The sequence below is a fragment of the Schistocerca cancellata genome, chromosome 9 (genome assembly GCF_023864275.1).
Source record: "Schistocerca cancellata isolate TAMUIC-IGC-003103 chromosome 9, iqSchCanc2.1, whole genome shotgun sequence".
Lineage (NCBI taxonomy): Eukaryota > Metazoa > Arthropoda > Insecta > Orthoptera > Acrididae > Schistocerca > Schistocerca cancellata.
Genome location: NC_064634.1, coordinates 248,537,646 through 248,554,334, shown reverse-complemented (window position 1 = coordinate 248,554,334; position 16,689 = coordinate 248,537,646).

The window sequence follows — 16,689 nt, the reverse complement described above, 5'->3', positions numbered from 1 at the left end:
TCAGGTATGATTGACGGAAGACATCGAAAAATTTCAATGAAGGGTAGCTCGTTTTGGAATAGCGGCGCGAACTATGGTTGCAGTCATTAAAAAGAAGGCGTTTTCAACTGGGGCAGGATATTTTCAAGAAATTTCCGTCACCAGCTTTTTCCTCGGAGTATGAAAACATTTTGTTAGTGTCCACCTACACAGGAAGAAATGGTCATCATATAAAATAAGAAAAGTAAGTGCTCACACGAAAAGATTTAAATTTTCGTTTTTCCCGTGCACTGTTCTAGAGTGGAACGGCAGAGAAGTAGCTTAATGGCGGTTCGATGAACCCTCTGCCAGGCACTTAATTGTGAATTGCAGAGTAATCAAGTAGATGTAGATGTCGACGTGGAACCATTCTGATTTAGCTAGATATGATTGTGGCGCTGATTTAAACTTGACCTTTAGACAGACCACAACTTAAGAAAGCGATATTAAAATAATTAAAGGAATTAGAAATTTAATCTCTCTTAAGTTGTATTGAGTTGTTCCAATACAGTTTTTCGTTTCGTTGAATATCGATCTAGACTTATCTATTTTTTCCTATAGTTGTATTACTTTATGATGCTGCACCCGATTAAAAGCTGATTCTTGCCTGTGAAGCAGAGGCATACATCTTTTACCAATAACTGAATTACAATTCCTGAGATGAAATGGATAGAAGCGGTTCGGATGAACTGAATGAAATGCAGCTGTATTAACAGACATCAGTCAGATACACTCAGAAAAATCTGAACTTAAGTGTAATGAATGTGTCGCGGTTAAGGATAATTTGCGACAGACCGTCACTCTTACCTACTCCTCAGTGATTGATGTCCCACTTAAACTATTACTTTCAGTTCCTGCTAGAGCTCTGTCAACGTAGAACAGTATTAGTATACGTTTTTCACAACTAAAATTGTTTTCTTTGCTCAGGAAAATTATTAGATTCTACTGGTTGACTATTATGCTTGGTATACCACTTCAGCACTTAGCTACACTCATTTGAATGAGTCAGATCTTTCGCACGAGCACTGCGTAGACAGCTGCGATCATGAACCGCTAGCTCGTATCACGTTTCTTTGTATCCGTTGTCTAAATAACAGTACTTCAGATACCACTAAGAAATTCGTAGACCCTTAATTTCACAGCCAACAATCAGTAGTTTGCTGAAGACTGACTTGAATTTATTACTGTCAGTATTTGCACATGGAGTTAATACAACTGTCTAAAAAATTGTAAAATTAGTCTATCAGACCGCTACGCCTGGCCGCAAATTACACTAAATTGGCTGCTGTTCGCTCGTGGTCGCAGTTACGCGTGTTCAAGCGTAAGGTGTGGCGCCACGTTTTGTCACTTCTCAGTGCAAGCAATCACGTGCGATAATAACAGCGCTCGCCGAATGTAGCAATCAGTAATTACATATTGCGTAGTTATTTTGTGAGCTATTTCCTCTGCGTTACAGAACGCTAAGTAAAATAAATTTCTTTCACCTGCAGACAATTTCCTGTTTTACGAATAAAAGTAGTCCAGAGAAAGTAAATATAACTTTGAAAGAAGGGGAGACAGAGCACTCAGAATCTATAGCTTGGCCTACAGAAGTGTGAATTAAGTTGTGGAATACCTCATTCTGAATGACAGTTACGTTTTTGATTGACTGTCCAGGGTTGGGTAATGTGAAGAGGGTACTGAAGTCACCACAGACTATTAACTGCTTGCTGGTGTCTTACAGACAGCACAGTAAGGGGAGTGTCGTGGAGTTTCCTGTCGTGGGGTTTCCTACCGTGGGATTTCCTACGAGCAGTGGCGCGCTAAACCTGTCAGTGGCCCTGGCTGGCAAAACAAATTGAGGCTCTTCTTGCTTCCCCCTCCCACCCTCCTCGCCATACAGGAGTTCTCCGAGAGTTTCAAACGCAAACGGAAGGAAGTCCCACATTGCTTATCATCTTCATTTTGTGTCGTGATAATTTACAAGGTATAATGTTATTTTGCGTAACACTCAAAGTGACTGCTCTCGTAATCTCGTTGCTATTATTTAACAGCTATGTTGCCCCTTATACGACAGAAATCATTACATGATTTCTGGTGTTCGAATCTGTTATTTATGTTTCGCAACTAATTCGACATAGAGGGAACGGGGCGTATATAAATGAATCCTTATTTCCCAAACCAAGAGGAAGGTCACTGTCTACATAAAACTTCGTTCAGTGCATGGTGGAGGGTACATTACTTCCGGATTTCAACAAAAGCCACAGTGTTGCTTCGATCTTGATGAAATTTTGTACATTTGATCTTCAAAACAAGGGAACCTCACCGTCTACGTGAAATTTCATATGGTGTATGGTAGAGGGTACCTTACAACAGAATTACACACCGTTTGACTGATCAGCTTGGGAGTTGGCTCATGTAAGTAAGTTTTCGTGGTGAAGGCATTTATAATAGCCAACGTATGCTGGATGGTGGATTGTTGGCCTACCTTTAAATAAATTCAACATCGTTTTGTCAATCAGCATGAAAGTTGGCAGATATACGCGTTTTTTCATAGGCAGGGAAAGAGGAGATGGCATGACAGGCGGAGGAGGAGATATACGGAGAGAGGAGAACGTGATGGGGGCGAGAAGGGGAGAGGAGGTGCATCCAGAGAAGTGAGAGAAGCAGATTAAAAGAGAGAGGGAGCAGCAGGTAAACAGAGAAGGGGGGAAGGTGGTGAATGACTAATGGAACACTGTAATAAATACATAAATTAGGGGTGTTATTGTGAATTTGATGTACTATTAGAAAAAGCGGAGGAGGAGGTGGACAGAGACGGGAAGACGGATGAAAAAGGAGAGGAGGATGGAGTGGAGGAGGAAGTGTTGTGAGAGGGGGGGCAGATGGAAAGAGAGACGGATGGGCGGAAGGAGGAGGTGGATAGAGAGACGAGATAGGACTAAATGGACAAGAGAGATGAGGGAAGAGGGGATGAACTGACATAAAACTGGGATGAATAAATATCTGGGCTACGCCGGGTTAACTGTTAGTAATTAGATAAAGATTTACGCGACAATGGGCGTGTTCATCTGAAAGAAATTACAGAATATTTTCCTATGGTTAGATGCGGCGTTTAAAGTTTCGATAACTAGAGTGTTGTTCTTGATGTCTGCATATGATAAAATTCGTTGCTTAATATAGATGACTCCACCAAAGTTCATCTAGTTGGAATTTCATCTTTATAAAATGAACTACATAATAATCAGCTGAAAAATGCTCCTGTTGGAGCACAATAAAGACAAATATGATCGTGTTTAAAAGACTCTGACAGAAAAGTGGGCAACCAGCTGTCTGAGTGCTCATTCCGCCTTCCTCACCAAAAATTCTGTAAGCTTCACAGGACGAGAGACCATGTTATGTAAGAAATTTACCAAGTAAAATTTCAGTTTTGTTGACTTAAAAATTCAATAAATAGCAGATTCTGTATTAGAACTTCAGAAATACCGTTAAAAGCGTACTTTTGGGAATGAGATCCACCAAATACAAATAATTAGTTTCGTATGACATATATAACGAAACTCCATAATCGGCAAGTTAACTGGTTCAAATGGCTCTGAGCACTATGGGACTTAACTGATGGGGTCATCAGTCCCCTAGAACTTAGAACTACTTAAACCTAACTAACCTAAGGACATCACACACATCCATGCCCCAGGCAGGATTCCAACCTGCGACCGTAGCGGTCACGCGGGCTAGTTAACTTGCGAAATTATTGATTCTGGTAAAATGTGTGCTTTATTTACACATACCGTTTTGAAACAACAATATTTTTAAGGCCCACAGCAAACTCCAGAATTTTTCGCACAGAACATCACGATAAATTTTTTATCATCCAACTTTTCGCGTTTCTAACCCCCTCCGTGGTGACGCTCGTGTTTCCGACTACAAATAAATATCGTAACTGTGAACTTTCCGACTGACATGAAAATAAGAACATCCCTTCACATTTTATTCAGGCTTAGGACTGGTTATGCACCTAGTACATTGGCATGTTTAAATTTTTTTCATTTTTCATTTTTTTTATTTTTTTTATTTTTTGTTGTTTTTGTTGTTCAAAATTACAGTAGCAAATTAAATACCTTTTTTTCTTATCAATCGTAATTTATTATTCAATTTTTTGTAAAAAGGCTAGAGATTTTAAAAACCTTTTTATATCTCCAGAGTCTTCATATGTTTTCATAATGTCTTTTAATCTTTTGTCAAGATCTATGTACCTTTTCTTTTTTTTTTTGAAGAGGTAGGCCAATGGAATCTTTTTTAATTTCAAAAATAGCATTCACTGCCTCCTCCTTCAGCTTATGAATCAGAAAGTATACATTTGGATGTTTCTGATTTATTGAGGAGTTCAGTTTTCTATGCCAACCTTCGACAGCATTCGTCGTTCTGTGTTGTTGGTTAAAAACATTCCACATTTCAATAGATGTATTAGGATTTTCCATCCACTGATCAACCATATAGTCTGCAAATGCTGTGATCTTCTCTCCAGTGGGCATTTGTTCCATTATTAAAATCCACGCTTCATCGACAGTGTTAAGTGGAAGATGTGCCATTGCTGCACACATGCGACAAAATAGTCGGAATTCCTCCCTATCCCTGTAGTCTTCCGTTAATCCCAGTTCCTGTATCTTCTTCCACAGACACTGGTTAAAGTGAAAATTACAACCGGAAAGTTGTGTTTCAGGGAACACTGAATTCATTGCTTTAATTGTAGCCATTTCAAAATCTAGCACTGCAGTTTTTGGAGACCACCCAGGCATCTTAGATTTCAACCCAGAAGAAAGTCTTTCGTATGAATTTTTACTTTTGTCTGGCAGCAAAGCAAATAAAACAGGAAATATCTTAGATGCCTCTTCTGTACTACCGATGTCGACATTGATTGTGTACAATTCTTTGAACTGTTTCGAACAGCTGTCAAATGTCCCATCCATAAGCACAGTTCCATTGTCACAAAGGATTTTCTCTGCTTCTTCACAAGCAAATACTAAAAGTCTCTTGCCTGGAACAGAGCCATCATCAATATTCAAAAAACTATTACCTTCCGTTAATTTCGAAAGGTCTTCGCTAAGGTGAATTTCCGAACTAGAGCCAGGGTTCTGGGTTGTCCCAATAGCTCCTCTTCTCGCCGTACACAATTGAGTCTTGGAGCTGTCATAATTCGGAATATTTGCCACGAATTCTAACCCTTTATCTTTCAAATCTCGAAATTCCTGCTTTAAATTTGGGCTACAGGCACTGTATTTTCTTCACGAACTCTTTTTCTGTAATTATGTAGTCTTTTCTTTATCTCCACATCTGTTTTGTCAGGTGGACAAGAATGTTGCTGTTGAGCAACGATTTCACCATTTGCAATTTTTAAACGACCTTTGCACCTACTCCGTTCATAATTGAAGCACATCCAGTTCGTAAATTCTGCATTTTTCCTATAAATACGGTAGCGATGACCATCCTTGATAAGACACGGCCTCCCTTCCGTTGTTGTTATCACTTCCATCATGTACACTGCATAGAACAGAAGTCGAATAGGAAAACGCACGGAACGAAAGCTATAGACGACGACACTGTCTGAGAGACGGTGACAACACCTGCACTGAGGGTGAGCGACTGGGGTAGACAAGCAGGGGGGGAGGCTCAGTTCGCAAACACCTCGTTAGGGAACCGGTTGCTCGGGACAGCTTCGCTACCTGTTGCACCCTTGTAGGAAACCCCACGGTAGGAAACCCCACGTAGCCCAGTAAGGTCCCTCATTAATAATTCAAAATTTCCCAGTGGGATCTATATGCCGTTACCATTAAAAGTGAACTGTTTCTGAGTATTAATTCACAAGCACACATTTCTATGTGCTGAGCACTACAAAACCTACTTGTGTCAATGCTTTTGAACATGTATTCTGTCTTAATATATGTAACAACTCGTCCTTTTCCCACATTCTGCATGAGTAAGCTGCTAGACTGTAATCTTTTATATGTAACTTTTCTAACCCTGTGGTTATGTGGTGCTCAGACAGGCACAGGATGTCTATCTTTTCCTCTAGATTTTGCAAGCAGGCAAGAAGCTCTTTTACCTTATTACTTAATCCTGTAATATTTTGGTGGAATACGTTAACCTTACTTTTCTGTGCATTCTCGTGGGGCTCTCCTGTTATAGTGACTTCTTTCAAAACAGGGTGCCTGAAACTTGATTATAACCTAAAAATGGTGCCCCTCTTACACCAGTAACCACAGGGTTCTTGCATTGTGTGATGGTGGCCCTCCGTACATTTCCTGCAAGAAATTCAGCCAACTTACCTTTTCCTCTCCTATTCATTTGCAGGCTATGTCTAATATAACCCTGTCTAGTATAACCCCATCTACCAACCATAGCAACGGACACTGCAGTCATACGAGAAATCATTTCAGTCAGGAGTAACCTGCTTAACTCATAATTAACGCGGCTCACAGCAGGTTAGGTAAGGATAGCACTTGGCTTCACAATACTGGTACCTGCTACCCTGCTTATAACTTTTCCTGCACCATCTGGCCAACACCCATCCCATGGCTACTGCCTAGCAGCAAGATTCTTTACTTCCTATTCCTTTTTTATGTCGACCTACACCGAGTTTCTTGGTTGGAAGCCTGCTGTATCGTGCTGCAACCTACAGCTGTATGAGCCTCTTCCCACCTACTTCAGGTAACAAGCCAAATTTATTCAATATTGATAGCTCAGATGCAGAAGAAGTTGATGAGCTGTTCCCCTTTCTCCCATTTCTTGTTACCTTTACCAAGTTCCCATGATCTTTCTCCCTCTTCAACCTATCTAGTTCCAATTTCGCGTGATCTAATTCAGTATGAAGGGCACAAATACTTGTCTCCTGTTCAGCGATTTTCTTGTGCTTTTGCAGAGCCTACAGTTCCATGGGAGAGCCTCATTGAGTTCCCCATTCAGTTCCCCATTACAGTCACTCCAGTAACATTCCATCCCACAGTCTACACATACCGCTCCCTCTTTGATTATCTTACGGCAACATTCACACTTATCACGCATTGAAATACAGATTACACGATTAAAAACAAAGTTAAATCCCTTAACATGCTTCATACTACAAGAATGTTCCTTGTGATGCCCCTAGATGTTCTGGGCCGCACGAGCCCTACACTGAAGGAATCAGAGTGTTTTCCTAGGCCGAAAGGTCGGGGTAACCCGCTGAACCTCCTTCGTGCTAGGGATTGGGGCTTGCAATTATTCCCCATGAACTAGGAATTCCCAGTAAGCGCGAGTCATAAGCTCGCGTTGATTACGTCCCTGCCCTTTGTACACACCGCGCGTCACCGGTATGGGATCCGTACTAGATAGGGTTGATAGAAGAGATAGAGAAGATCCAACGGAGAGCAGCGCGCTTCGTTACGGGATTATTTAGTAATCGCGAAAACGTTACGGAGATGATAGATAAACTCCAGTGGAAGACTCTGCAAGAGAGAGGCTCAGTAGCTCGGTACGGGCTTTTGTTGAAGTGTCGAGAACATACATTCACCGAGGAGTCAAGCAGTATATTGCTCACTCCTACTGATATCTCGGGAAGAGACCATGAGGATAAAATCAGAGAGATTAGAGCCCACACAGAGGCATACCGACAATCTTTCTTTCCACGAACAATACGAGACTGGAATAGAAGGGAGAACCGATAGAGGTACTCAAGGCACCCTCCACCACACACCATCAAGTGGCTTGCGGAGTATGAATGTAGATGTGGATATAGATATTTATGAGCAGAAAAATTGGTCCTGCCGTTTAGCGCTTCAGGTGCTTTATAAAACGTAAAACGTTATTTATTTTCGTTTACAACACGAGCTTAGCACTCGCTTAAATTCATTATCTGTTAAATAACGTAATCACAACTGAATGGACTTTAAAGTACTCACACTGTATGTAAACAATAGACAAGTTCGAAACTTTCTAAACGAAATAACTTTGCACTGTTTACGTGACGAGACAAACGGAGACTAAAAACTGCGTCTAAACTACATGAACTTTTCACTTATTTCTGAGCTGGACTAACAACATAAACTGTACTTTACTGAAACAATCCGGTAACTGACAGTATACGATAATGTAATCAAAACTTACACCAAAATTCGTGTCTACAAAATGTTTTCTTATTCCGAAAAATACGCAAATAAAAATGAAACCTTCGCTAGATGGCTTACTATAGGTACTAATTTACTTATTTATAATAGAATATTGCCTTAATTAAGAGTTATTACATAACAAACACTTATCTGAATGTGCACAACTCGTCAACCTAAGATCTTAGCAACTTGTAAAATCAAGGGCGAGATACACTATGTGATCAAAAGTAAACGGACACCTGGCAGAAAATGACTTACAAGTTCGTGGCACCCTCCATCGGTAATGCCGGAATTCAATATGGTATTGGTCCACCCTTAGACATGATGACAGCTTCCCCTCTCACAGGCATACGTTCATTCAGATGCTGGAAGATTTCTTGGGGAATGGTAGCCCATTCTTCAGGGAGTGCTGCGCTGAGGAGAGGTATCTGTTGGTGAGGCATCCCAAAGGTGTTCCATAGGATTCAGGTCAGGATCTGTGCAGGCCAGTCCATTACAGGGATGTTATTGTCGTGTAAACACTTCGCCACAGGCTGTGCATTATGAAAAGGTACTCGATCGCGTTGAAAGATGAAATCGCGATCCTCGAACTGCTCTTCAACATTGGAAAGCAAGAAGGTGCTTAAAACATCAATGTAGGCTGTTCTGTGATAGTGCACAGAGTGCAAGCCCCCTCCATGAAAAACACGACCACACCATAACACAACCGCCTCCGAGTTTTACTGTTGCCACTACACACGCTGGCAGATGTTCACCGGGCATTCACCATGCCCACACCCTACCATCGGATCGCCGCGTTGTGTACCGTGATTCGTCACTCCACACAACGTTTTTCCACTGTTCAGTCGTCCAATGTTTATGCTCCTTACACCAAGCGAGGCGTCGTTTAGCATTTACCAGCGTGATATGTGGCTTATGAGCAGCCACTCGACCATAAAATCCAAGTTTTCTCACATCCTGCTTAACTGTCGTAGTACTTGCAATGGATACTGATGCAGTTTGGAATTCGTGTTTGATGGTCAGGATAGATGTCTGCCTATTACACATTACGACCCTCTTCAACTGTCGACGGTCTCTGTCCGTCAAAAGACGTGGCCGGCCTGTACGCTTTTGTGCTGTACGTGATCCTTCACGTTTTCACTTCACTATCACATCGGAAACAGTGGACCTAGGGATGTTTAGAAGTATGGAAATCTCGCGTACAGACGTATGACACGAGTGACGTCCAGTCAGCTGACCACTTCGAAGTTCGTTGAGATCCGCGGAGCGACCCATTCTGCTCTCTCACGATGTCTAACGACTACTGAGGTTTCTGATATGCAGTATCTGGCAATAGGTGGCAGCACAATGCACCTAATATGAAAAACGTATGTTTTGGGGGATGTACGGGTACTTTTGATCACATAGTGTAACTGAAAGAGCCGTGGTTATCACTATAGTCAGAAAGGAACATTGCAGAGATATTATTAAGGAACAGTGGAGTGATCCTGTTTCCCTGGGGTTCTGGAGGAATTAAAACGTCAATTGAACATAAAGCGTTGCGAAAAGTTTGCGGCGAAGACATATCCTGTGCCTTTTGAGAAAAGGTAAACAGTACATATCGAAGTCTGTCGGATGTTATTGTGGGATGTAACTGAAAGAGCCATTGTAAATACATTAATCTATCATTCGTGGCTGCGAAAAAGGACGGGAGAATCCGCCTCGTTTTAAATGCCTGGAAAGGAAATGAGATCGTGGAGACAGAAACGGACAGACACGTGCCTGTTGTTGAGCTACTGCAGCGATTACATGGTACGGAATTATTGTTGTCTACAGAAGTGACATGCGATTATTTGAATGTCGTATTAGCACAGGAATCAAGGACGTTCGCCACATTTCTTGACGGCAGCTTGAGTTACCAGTTCTGAATGCTGACATTCAGTCTAAACATTTCGGTTTGTGCTTAGTGCAGGCAATGCATAAAGTCCTGGGTCCGAAGCTGATGGGCCCATCACTGTTTATTCGATGACGTTAGCGATGTTATTCGATGTTGTTAGCAACACACGCCTGGGAAGAGTGTTGTGTGTTGTTGGAGCGTGTATTGGTCTCCATGCCGGAAGGAGGTATGAAGCTGAAACTGAGAAAAACCGAAGTGATTGTTCAGAAACACACAGGACTCAGTTGTACCCATGGCAGAAACGAACCTTAGAACAGTACGTAAATATTTATGTCACAATCTTAAACTTCCAACTAGAAATATTACGAAATATGACTCCATTTTTTATAAATTAGTTTTATGACATTTTAAAAAGTGTATGTAATATCACAGCACTCCGCAGCTGACCATTCCATTATTACGTATATCACCAGTGGCAAATAAAGTTATTATAAGACAGACTGACTGAATCTAGCATACGTGTATACTTGCAGTCGAGTCACATCTCATACATCGATATGATGCTGCAACGCCAAAGACCTTCACTACGTCATTGACTTTGAAACCATTGTGGTAGTACCACCTTAGCCCATAGAGGGCACACTGAGTATACATCGTCTGTACAGTTATTCTAAAGATTTCAATTGATATTTTATAAAATATTTAAGTAGTTCCATGGTCCATGGTTGTAAAGAGATTGTACTAGGTTTTGACGATTGTTGTTGTTGTGGTCTTCAGTCCTGAGACTGGTTTGATGCAGCTCTCCATGCTACCTTATCCTGTGCAAGTTTCTTCATCTCCCAGTATCTACTGCAACCTACATCCTTCTGAATCTGCTTAGTGTATTCATTTCTTGTTCTCCCTCTACGATTTTTACCCTCCACGCTGCCCTCCAATGCTAAATTTGTGATCCCTTGATGCCTCAGAACATGTCCTACCAACCGGTCCCTTCTTCTCGTCAAGTTGTGCCACAAACTCCTTCCTCTCCCCAATTCTATTCAATACCTCCTCATTAGTTATGTGATCTACCCATCTAATCTTCAGCATTCTTCTGTAGCACCACATTTCGAAAGCTTCTATTCTCTTCCTGTCCAAACTACACTCCTGGAAATGGAAAAAAAGAACACATTGACACCGGTGTGTCAGACCCACCATACTTGCTCCGGACACTGCGAGAGGGCTGTACAAGCAATGATCACACGCACAGCACAGCGGACACACCAGGAACCGCGGTGTTGGCCGTCGAATGGCGCTAGCTGCGCAGCATTTGTGCACCACCGCCGTCAGTGTCAGCCAGTTTGCCGTGGCATACGGAGCTCCATCGCAGTCTTTAACACTGGTAGCATGCCGCGACAGCATGGACGTGAACCGTATGTGCAGTTGACGGACTTTGAGCGAGGGCGTATAGTGGGCATGCGGGAGGCCGGGTGGACGTACCGCCGAATTGCTCAACACGTGGGGCGTGAGGTCTCCACAGTACATCGATGTTGTCGCCAGTGGTCGGCGGAAGGTGCACGTGCCCGTCGATCTGGGACCGGACCGCAGCGACGCACGGATGCACGCCAAGACCGTAGGATCCTACGCAGTGCCGTAGGGGACCGCACCGCCACTTCCCAGCAAATTAGGAACACTGTTGCTCCTGGGGTATCGGCGAGGACCATTCGCAACCGTCTCCATGAAGCTGGGCTACGGTCCCGCACACCGTTAGGCCGTCTTCCGCTCACGCCCCAACATCGTGCAGCCCGCCTCCAGTGGTGTCGCGACAGGCGTGAATGGAGGGACGAATGGAGACGTGTCGTCTTCAGCGATGAGAGTCGCTTCTGCCTTGGTGCCAATGATGGTCGTATGCGTGTTTGGCGCCGTGCAGGTGAGCGCCACAGTCAGGACTGCATACGACCGAGGCACACAGGGCCAACACCCGGCATCATGGTGTGGGGAGCGATCTCCTACACTGGCCGTACACCACTGGTGATCGTCGAGGGGACACTGAATAGTGCACGGTACATCCAAACCGTCATCGAACCCATCGTTCTACCATTCCTAGACCGGCAAGGGAACTTGCTGTTCCAACAGGACAATGCACGTCCGCATGTATCCCGTGCCACCCAACGTGCTCTATAAGGTGTAAGTCAACTACCCTGGCCAGCAAGATCTCCGGATCTGTCCCCCATTGAGCATGTTTGGGACTGGATGAAGCGTCGTCTCACGCGGTCTGCACGTCCAGCACGAACGCTGGTCCAACTGAGGCGCCAGGTGGAAATGGCATGGCAAGCCGTTCCACAGGACTACATCCAGCATCTCTACGATAGTCTCCATGGGAGAATAGCAGCCTGCATTGCTGCGAAAGGTGGATATACACTGTACTAGTGCCGAAATTGTGCATGCTCTGTTGCCTGTGTCTATGTGCCTGTGGTTCTGTCAGTGTGATCATGTGATGTATCTGACCCCAGGAATGTGTCAATAATGTTACCCCTTCCTGGGACAATGAATTCACGGTGTTCTTATTTCAATTTCCAGGAGTGTATTTATCGTCCATGTTTCACTTCCATACATGGCTACACTCCACACAAATACTTTCAGAAACGACTTCCTGACACTTAAATCTATACTCGATGTTAATAAATTTCTCTTCTTCAGAAACGCTTTCCTTGCCATTGCCAGTCTACATTTTATATTTCTCAACTTCGACCATCATCAGTTATTTTGCTCCCCAAATAGCAAAACTCCTTTACTACTTTAAGTGTCTCATTTCCTAATCTAATTCCTTCAGCATCACCAGACTTAATTTGACTACATTCCATTATCCTCGTTTTGCTTTTGTTGATGTTCATCTTATACCCTCCTTTCAAGACACTGTCCATTCCGTTCAACTGATCTTCCAGGTCCTTTGCTGTCTCTGACAGAATTACAATGTCATCGGCGAACCTCAAAGCTTTTATTTCTTCTCCATGGATTTCAATACCTACTCCAAATTTTTCTTTTGTTTCCTTTACTGCTTGCTCAATATACAGATTGAATAGCATTGGGGAGAGGCTACAACCCTGCCTCACTTCCTTCCCAACCACTACTTCCCTTTCATGTCCCTCGACTCTTATAACTGCCATCTGCTTTTTGTACAAATTGTAAATAGCCTTTCGCTCCCTGTATTTTACCCCTGCCACCTTCAGAATTTGAAAGAGAGTATTCCAGTCAACATTGTCAAAAGCTTTCTCTAAGTCTACAAATGCTAGAAACGTAGGTTTGCCTTTCCTTAATCTTTCTTCTAAGATAAGTCGTAAGGTCAGTATTGCCTCACGTGTTCCAATATTTCTGTGGAACCAAACTGATCTTCCCCGATGTGTGCTTCTACCAGTTTTTCCATTCGTCTGTAAAGAATTCGCGTTAGTATTTTGCAGCTGTGACTTATTAAACTGATAGTTCGGTAATTTTCACATCTGCCAACACCTGCTTTCTTTGGGATTGGAATTATTATATTCTTCTGGAAGTCTGAGGGTACTTCGCCTGTCTCATACATCTTCCTCACCAGATGGTAGAGTTTTGTCAGGACTGGCTCTCCCAAGGCCGTCAGTAGTTCTAATGGAATGTTGTCTACTCCCGGGGCCTTGTTTCGACTCAGGTCTTTCAGTGCTCTGTCAAACTCTTCAGGCGGTATCGTATCTCCCATTTCATCTTTATCTACATTCTGTTCCATTTCTATAATATTGTCCTCAAGTACATCGCCCTTGTATAGACCCTCTATATACTCCTTCCATCTTTCCGCTTTCCCTTCTTTGCTTAGAACTGGGCTTTCCATCTGAGCTCTTGATATTCATACAAGTGGTTCTCTTTTCTCCAAAGGTCTCTTTAATTTTTCTGTACGCAGTATCTATCTTACCCCTTTGACGATTATGTGAACCCGTTTTACACTGATTGGTTGATGTGAGGTAGAGGGAGAAGAGGTAGGTGGTGCATCTTCTTATTTAGGCGTATGCCCGTCACTTGCTGGCACCAGTTGACATCACAGCAGCTGAGATGAGTGCTCCACCTACCATCTTCGAAGGATGCCATGGGTATATCAAGTCTTATTGTATTTTATCCTTATAAGCATTTTGTCGTATTTTATTGTCAATCTAGTAAGGTTTCTATTACTTTCTAAATTAAATTACAGGTCTGATGATGTTCATGCCATATGACCGAAACCGGTCACCTATGTTCTTATAGCATAAGTGGTGCGATCAAGATTGAATTTAGAAAGAAAAATGTTTAAAAATATTTTGATCGCTGTTCCAAAAATGTTTATTGAAACTGATTTGAAATTACATAAAATTCTTAGGGAATGTCATTAATGAGGAAGGCACAGCTGAAGAAGGAAAGCTAACAGCAATATCCAAATTTCCTAGTCGAAAAAACAAAATGCATTTCAGGGTAGTGTTCGATCTTTTTGGCTTTTGTAGACGTTTTGTCTCCTCATATGCTTTTAACACTCCAGCCCTGAACCAATTACTCAAAGAATACAGTATGGGCATGGGTGGAAGACAGTGAAGTAGCATTCCAAATACTCAATTCCCTGTTGTTGAAAAGCAAATTTTTAACGATCCGGTGTTCACAAAGCTTTTGTTTATATCATTAGAAGCATGCGTGTGCGAGATTGGTGAGGAGATCTTCCAAATGGAAGGAAAGGAGGATGGCAAGGCTCAACATCATGCTGCGTCCTTTGCAAGTAGGAGATGACGGCAGTGGAACGCACTTACTGTGTGGCTGAGCAAGAGGCTGTCGCTACAGTGTACGGGTTTCAGATGTTCAGGGATACCTGCTGGGAAGTCATACCGTAATTTTGATAGATCGTGAATTGCCTAGTTTAATGAGAAGGTGTCGCCTTAGACATCCTCCATCAGCTAGGTGGATGACGTGCCTGTAGCAGGTTGGCGACGAGGTCAGATACAACAAAGGCAGGAGTAATACCATAGCAGATGCACTATCCTGTTGCCTGCAGAGGGGGAGAAGGCTGAGCAGAGACAAAGTTCGGAAGGGCTCCGAGTTTTGTTTATGAAAAGAACCCTAAAGAAAGCCGTAATTCGGCGAATCTCTCGTGAAATTCGCAGGGAACGGAACAGGGATGACCACTTGAACTTTGTGGAACATAATTTCGGCTCATATAAGCACCTGGAGGTGAAGACACTGTATACCAAGGGGTACTCTTTGGACAGAGAAAGAATGATCAAGTAAATTGGAAATTGTGCTTTTCGAGTCAACTTTTAGATGCTTTGATTGAAATGATCTTGCAAGCAATGACAACTATGTTGCACAAAAATGTATAGCTAAATTACAAGAGACAATGATTTTTGAGAACATTTGGAGGCAGGAACAGAAGCCATTCACTGTATGTTATCAGTGTCAAAAAGTACGAGTTGGTCCCTTACCAGTACAGGGACAGCAACTACGCAGTTAATCACTGTGAACCTTTTCGATCCATTGCCTGAGAAAACAGGGGATTACACTTATATTTTTGTCATCTTACATGTGTTCTCAAAACATGTAAGCTTCTGTCTGATCAAACGTGCGAACGCAGATGCCCTGTTAGAGAAGTTGGAGAAAGATTACTTTGTACAAGTGGAAAAACAGTCTGCATTTCTGTCTGACAATCATCCACAGTTTACGGGTACTAAGTCTGAAGAAATGTCGGAGATGAATCAAATTAGATAATTAACGATTTCTTCATACTTAAGATAGCGAAACCCTAGTGAGAGGGTGAAGAAAGGATTAAATCGTGTGCGTCAGACTTTCTATAAAAGGAGTAACATCAGATGAGAGAATGTTATTGCATCATTTGAGGAGGTAATCAACAATCTTTGGAAAGAAGCTGCGATTTTCACACCGTGAAAACTAATACTTGGCTGGCAACCCACAAATATTGTTGATGAAGAAGTGGCTTTTCCATTGAGCAAGATTCTCACAAGGGACGAGATCGAACGTTCTAGACGTGAAAGGTACATCCATTAAATGTCTTGTTATGAAAATTTCAGGCGTATCCCGTGTTTTGCGAAGCTTTAAAATTGGCCAATAGTGCACATCTAAACTGTAGAGAAAATTTCTTCCTCTCCTTGTTCTATTCACATCCCCTCTTTTTCTATCTATTTGTTCTTCCTTTCTAGCATGGATGTAGGAATCTGAGTAATTCCTGTGGAGTAATTGGCAGGAAAGTTTTGAAATGTCAGGAGATTACGATAAGTAAATAAAACATAAATATTAGGTGGCGGAAAGGTTGTGTGAGAAAAGTAGACTACTCCAGTTTGCAGAGTGAGGCTAAAGGTTTGAATATAGGGAAATGTCTGAAGATGAAGTAAAAACTGGAGATAATTCTGGCTAACCCAGTATATTGGAAACAACGCTCTGGGGTGTTAATGTATGAATAATGGTGTAAGTCAAAAACGTTTAGTGGCGCATAAGTATAGAGGAATGCGGCTGGCTCTGTATGAAGTGCAAATAATGTATGTGAATGAGGTTTTTATTTGTAAGGAGACCAGTACTTTGTGTCACAGACGACTGAATAATCTGTGAATATTACGAATTAGGCTAAGGAAAAAGAAACTGAGCAACATAGAGGACAGGAGTAATGTTAAGGTGAAAGAGTGATCATGTTTCGTGTTTTCTTAA